The sequence below is a fragment of the Eulemur rufifrons genome, chromosome 4, assembly GCF_041146395.1.
Source record: "Eulemur rufifrons isolate Redbay chromosome 4, OSU_ERuf_1, whole genome shotgun sequence".
NCBI classification, from domain to species: domain Eukaryota; kingdom Metazoa; phylum Chordata; class Mammalia; order Primates; family Lemuridae; genus Eulemur; species Eulemur rufifrons.
In genome coordinates, this window is record NC_090986.1 from 9,038,076 (window position 1) to 9,044,916 (window position 6,841).

The window sequence follows — 6,841 nt, forward strand, 5'->3', positions numbered from 1 at the left end:
ACTTGGGGTGGAGGCAACAAAACAAAGTTAGAGAGACGTTGATTCTGAGGCTTATTTCTGAGGCTTTCCAATTTTCCAAAGCCCTCAGCATCCCTAAGCCTCATATTTTTGAAGAATCATTTTCTGCATCCCAACATTAATTTACAGGGAAACAAAATTTAGGCTTAACCAACAACAAACCACAAATTATCCTTTGATTACAAAACTAGGACATTTTCACCTGGATAGTCCAAAAAAGGTGACTTTATAACTGTAACCAAGCAAGTAGTTAATGTGGTTTGCTACCTCATTCACCGTCTAAAAGCCTTTCCCTCAAGTTCCTCCATTAGACCCCAAACCACAAACCATGGCTGGGGCCTTTCAGATTCATGCATTGCTGTTTGCCCAATAAACTCTTTAACATTTTATCAGTGCCTCAGTCTATTTCTGAAAGGAGAAAGGAGGGACTGGGGTCCCAGGGACCACAGCTTCTCCCACGCCTGAACCTCCCCCACCGAGTCAGGATCCTCCTCTGCTGATCCTCCCATTATCACTGCACGGTCTGGGGCAGACGCGGGCTGCAGGCGCAGAGCTGCTCAAGAGGGCTCTAGGCCAGGACCAAAGTCTCCGTGCTGGGACGAAACAGGACTCCCAGTCTGGGCTGCTAACCCGCCCCACTCTGCAACCAGAGGGGATTAAGGGTCCAGCTGTGCCAGCAATGAATCCTGTCTGCAGACCCTGGAGCTGACCGCGGGGTGTCCAGTGTCCCACCACAGCCGGTTGAGCTTGTTCCAACCAGCCCCCTCCCCCCGCCACCACGTCTTAGAACACCTGACCCAGCACACTGGCCAGTTTCTGATTTGCGGGATGTCCAGTGTCCTCCCTAGGAATCTTCCAGTATCTGCTTGTCACAAGGCAACAGAAGCTGTGACAGAGTCACCTAGGCATCACAGAGCAAAAGCATGGCGCACCACAAACCAGATCCTGAGTTTGGCTGGCACAGAGACAAAGGCCCAGCCAGAGTGTGGAAGGTCCCACCCTTTTTCTCTGGCTGTGCACCTGATTGGACCGTTCTCACTGCCAGCAACTCCCCAGTAAGATTTCCAAGTCCTGGCCCAGGAGGCACATGGAAGAGGTGAGGTTTTCTGTCTTATACCTGAGTAGACTTCCCTGGCCCAGGACCCTCTGGAAGAATATCCCCAGGATCCCCTTTGGCTTCCAGAGTTGAGCCCTCCCAGAAAAATTATATGGGTAAATTGTTCTTGGTGGTCAATCCCTGGGTGATATTAAACAACATTGCATCCTGGACAGAGGACAACCACCTAACGCAGCTACAAAGTATGGTAAAGGTGTATTTGCTGACAAAAATGGAGGGGAGGAAAATGGGACATCTTCATTTATGCTTTGCAAGAAAGAATAGGCTAGAAGTGGTGAGCATCACCTGTTCTTGATTGCTATTGTCAAGGTCTGTCAAGAAGTGCAGGAGCTCAGAAAAGAAGCCTACTGCTAAAGAAGATGGAAGAGGTGTGACAGGGAAAGACTATAAATGGAACATGCAAAATAAAATTAAAGTTCTACTTCATAGAAACAGAACTTTTTCCCCTCAACAGTGAAAAAAAAGAGAAAAGATAAATAAAAAAGAAAACCTGAATACTACCTATTTCTATTTAATATTAAGAAAGAAAAAAAAAAAGAAACATTCTGTAACACAGTCCTAATTAAGGTGTGGATGTCACATCTGTGCTGTCAAGCAATGATTGGATAAAAACTGCTACCAGTAAATTATTCAAATTAGGTACAGGGTTCCAGAAAATTAAGAAAAAAAAGTAGCATGGCATGTACTCTCGCCACAGACATGTGAGAAACTCAATTTGCATTTATTTCATGAAGGGGAAAAAAAAAACTACCAAGATTGAATTGGGGATAGAACTGATCAACCCTGGAACAAGATATACTGAAACAGATTAAAATGTAACATATGGGTGTGTGTGTGTGTGTGTGTGTGTGTGTGTGTAGTGTTGTGTGTTTGCCACTGAGGACCAGAAAAGCTGCCTGCTTGAACTAAAGGAAATGCTATGAGTCTAAATGAAAGTAATGTCCTATGGAGCCCCAGAATCCTCTCCAGATGGTAGTTCCTTCTCCAACCTCAGGTTTCAGCCTCAGCTCCTTTGAGAGTGGGTGGCCAGCAGAGCCAGTGTGATGGGGATGCGTAGGGGACTCCATGGAGGGTGCCAAGGCCTTTGTTTTTTGAAGGAACACATCCCCACCCATGACCAGGAGCTGAGTCCTGATTTTGGCTAGGGAGGCAAAGTGGTCACTTCTCACCCCTAAGCTTCCTTCTGCATTTGAAGGCGGTAACCACCAGGTGGTGGCCAAAGATCAGTATCACCAGGACTGAAACTGGCTGCAATTCCTTTGACTTTGTCTTTTTTTAAATTGACAAATAATAATTTTATATGCTATTGGGGTACAATGTGATATTTTAACATATGAAAACATTACAGAAAATTTCTATCAAGCTGATTAACATATCCATCACCTCACCAATTTATCTCTTTTTTTGGTTGTGAGAGCATTAAAATTCCATTTTTGCAATTTTGAAATCTATAATACATTATTATTAACTGTGATCATGATGCAGTGCAATAGATCACTTATTCCTCCTAACTGAAACTTTGTATTCTTCAATAAACATCTTCCCTTTCTCCATCCCTCCCTTCCTCCTGCACCAGACTCTTGTAACCACCTTTCTTGTCTCTATTCTGTTTCTGCGAGATCTACATTTTTTCCACATGTAAGCGGTGAAACTATCTTAATGAAAAGCAAACATTAACCTCTAAATAAAATATAGACTTTCAAGAGAAACACAGCTGAGCACTAACCGCTCACCCTTTAGCCCACTTCCTTCTATATATTTACTTACAGCTTGTCCTTATAGTTGCTTTCTGCCTAAAAGTCACGTAGACCCTGTCACAAAGCACAAACTTCCCTTAATTGTTTCTATAAGATAACATATTCAATGTCAAGTAACTAAAGTTTCCATTTGAGATGTTTTTCAGGTCCTGGATTCCCTTGGGTCTGCTGACACCAGCCAGTCTGAAGACCCCTTCTGGGAACTAACTCAGTGCAAGAATGTGGTATTCATACCTCATGAGTTCATCTTCCACACCCCTGTGCCAATCAGCAACCTCAGCCCCTCAGCCCCTTACTCACCAAAATTCTTTCAAAAACCCCAGTCCAAGGCCCTTTGGGGAGGCAGATTTGAGGATCTCTCCCACCTCCTTAGTTGGTGTCCATCCAATTATTAAACTCTTTCTCTGCAACAACTGCTGTTTTGGTGTATTGGTTTGTTATTGCACAAAGGGCAAGAATCTGGTGAGTCTATAGGAGTGAGATTATATATTTGTCTTTCTCACTTACCACAATATACTTTACTTCTATCCAGGTTTTCACAAATGACAGAATTTTCTTTTTAAGTCTTAATAGTATTCCATTGAGCATATAAACCACATTTTCTTTATCCATTTATCTGTTGATGGACACTTAGGTTGTTTCCATATCTTGGCTATTGTGAATAATGTTGAAATTAACTTGCAAGTGCAGATATCTCTTCAACATAATTACTTACATTTCTTAGGATATATACCCAAAAGTGAAATTGTGATAGCATAAGTTACTTTTATATGTTTTTAGTTTTTTGAAGAAATCCCACACCATTTTCCAGAACGGTTGTACTACTTCAGATTCCCACCAACAGTGTACAGGTGTTCTCTTTTGTCCACATTCTTGCCAACACTTGTGTTTTGGATGAGTCATTCTAACAAGCCTGAGGTTACATCATTGACACTGTTGTCCTTTTATCTCAATTAAATAATCAGGATTTTGTATTTAAGCCCTGTAAATGGCCTCAAACTCTCTGGTTAAAAACCATTTCTCAAGTATTCGTAAAATTTCAAGCTACCTAATCAGAACTGACAGAGCCCAGTGTGAGACGACACGGAGTGGGGAGAGCAGTGAGCAAGCTGTAGCCACAGCACAGGCAGAGAAGGGGAAGGGCTGTAATGACATACAGCTGATGGTGAAACTGAAGTGACAGAGAGGGACTGGAGAGACTTAGGAAATGAAGCAAGATGAATTCCTCTCCTAAATTCACAGAGAGTCATTTGTGCAGCCTGGGAACAGGTGTCTTTTCTCCAGATGTAGAAGCAAGGCCACTTCTTCATCGGGATACTGCAGTCTCTTACGCAGAGATACAATCTCACTCCAGTAAGACCACTTGGTAGCCCCACCCCCAGCCTCCAAGGAGGGGGAGAAGCTAAAGGTTAAGTTGATTACCCATAGCCAATGGTTTAATCAATCATGCCTACCTAATGAGACTTCCATAAATACCAGAAAGGACTGAATTCCTAGAGTTTCTGGAAAGCTGGATACAGGGAGGTTTCTGGAAGGTGGGGCACTCACACCAAGAGAGGCCACTGGAGCTTCAGGTACATACGATCAGAATGAAATTGAATTATAGAATACCCAGCTGGCGTCTGCTGCAGAATTGGCCATCAACGGGGAGAAATCCTTACATATTTTGGTAACCAAAGGTCACAGAAGTATATTGTAATTGTTGAGTAAGGGAAAAAGAAAAACTTTGTATTTTTTCTTATATCTCTCTGAGCTAATAAAGTAAAACATAAAATGGGTGTGTGTGTATGTTAATGAGAATAAAACTTGTTCAAGAGTTGTAAAGGTGGTATATACAAAGGAGAAGTAAAACGGTTTTCATAAATTCATCCCAAGAAATGTGGAGAAATAGTACACACACACACACACACACACACACAGGAATACATATATCTTGTTCCATTCACACCCAGGCCATTGTGTTTGTGAATGTTTTCCTGGACAATTCTAACATCATTTAAAAATATTTGACAAACTTAAGGTTATTGATTTGAAATCCTTCTTCCTTTTTTTTAGCGTAGGCATTTACTGCTGTAGATCACCCTCTCACCACTGTTCTTGCTGCATCCCATTTTTTAATGAGGAAAATTTTTTATTCATCTCAAAATATTTTCTAATTTTTTTCATGATTTTTTCTTTGACACATTGGTTACTTAGGATTTCATGCTTAATGTTAGCATATTATTGAGTTCATCAAATTTCTAGCTGTCTTTAATTTTTTTTTTTTTTTTTTTGAGACAGAGTCTCACTCTGTTGCCTGGGCTAGAGTGCCACGGTGTCAGCCTAGCTCACAGCAACCTCAAACTCCTGGGCTCAAGCAATCCTCCTGCCTCAGCCTCCGAAGTAGCTGGGACTACAGGCATGTGCCACCATGCCCAGCTAATTTTTTCTATATATTTTTTGTTCTCCGCTAATTTCTTTCTATTTTTTTTAGTAGAGATGGGGTCTTGCTCTTGCTCAGGCTGGTCTCGAACTCCTGGCTCAAACAATTCTCCAGCCTCAGCCTCCCAGAGTAGTAGAATTACAGGTGTAAGCCACTGTGCCTGGCCTGTCTTTAATTTTTAAATTCCTTTTATTGTGTTCAGAGAATCTTTTTTGCATTTGTAAAATTATTTTAATTTTATTATTATTTTTATAAGGCCTAGAATATAGTTTATCCTGGAAAATGTTCCATGTGTATTTAAGAATACACATTCTGTTCTTTTGGGATGGAGCATACTGCACATGTCTGTTAGAGTTTGTTAGTATGCAGATTAGTTCAAGCCTTTTATTTCCTTGTTGATCTTCTGACTTTTTTTCTATCCATTATTAAAAGTGTAATATTTAAGTCTCCAACTCTGATTATTGAATGATTTATTTTTCCCTTCAGTTTTGCCAGTTTTTGGCCCATGTATATTTTGTTCTTTTGTTAGGTGAATTTATAATTGCTATATATTTACGTATTATATGTAGCATATATGTGAGTTTCTCATAAGCTTTAAGCCATTTTATTTAGATCCAGCTGCACTAAGAGTAAAAAGTAAATTTAGAACCATCACCCCATAGTACCTGCCCTGACAAATCACACTATTTATGTACATAGAACTCAATTAAAAAGCTATAACTTGACTCAGTGTAAAATTTAACCTTGGCTTTAACTGCTTCTTTATTTTTTGATGCAAAAAACATGAAACAAACACAACAGAGTATTTCAATGCTGTAGCTTTATGCAAATAACTTCATCTGTCTTTCTTACACATGCTGTGGAGTTTTTCCTGATATAAAAACTGATTCAGGTTCCATTTACTCTTTTCCTCTGTACTGAAAGCTTCAGAAATACAGTTTTAAATACCAAGACAATTTAGTTTAACACTTCAAAATTAAAAAAAAATGTAATCACTTCCCCTACCTACTCTTTCTTACTTTGCCCACATTCTTGGTTGTGATTCTCTGTGCAATGTTGGTATATCAGGTAGGTGATGTGTAATTTGTGCAAAATAACTCTAGCCAAGCTAAGGCCTCAGAAACTATGTATCAAAAAGCAGTGAGGTATTTTGTCAGAATATATCATCATTTTATCTCAGCATATCTGTTTAAACAGCCCAATTATGCCGGGAGTTCGTGCCTCTCCCAACAAATCAGGTCCCAGGCAAGAACATTGCAAGAGATTGGAAATAAAGGAGACAGAGACAAAGTATAGATTAAAGTGATGGGGAAATCAGGGGTCCTCCAGCACTCCCATGAGCCAGGAGGCCAGGAATGAAGTCGCACATCAGTATTTATTCTTTCAGCAAAAAATTATTATCAGTCACCGGTTTACGTGTACATATCATAAGGTTCAAGGTCTCTCAAAGAATCACAAGATCCCTTACTCTAGTCTTCCAATGGTTACAAAAATTTTCAAGATTAAAATCACTTGCCTCAAAGTAAC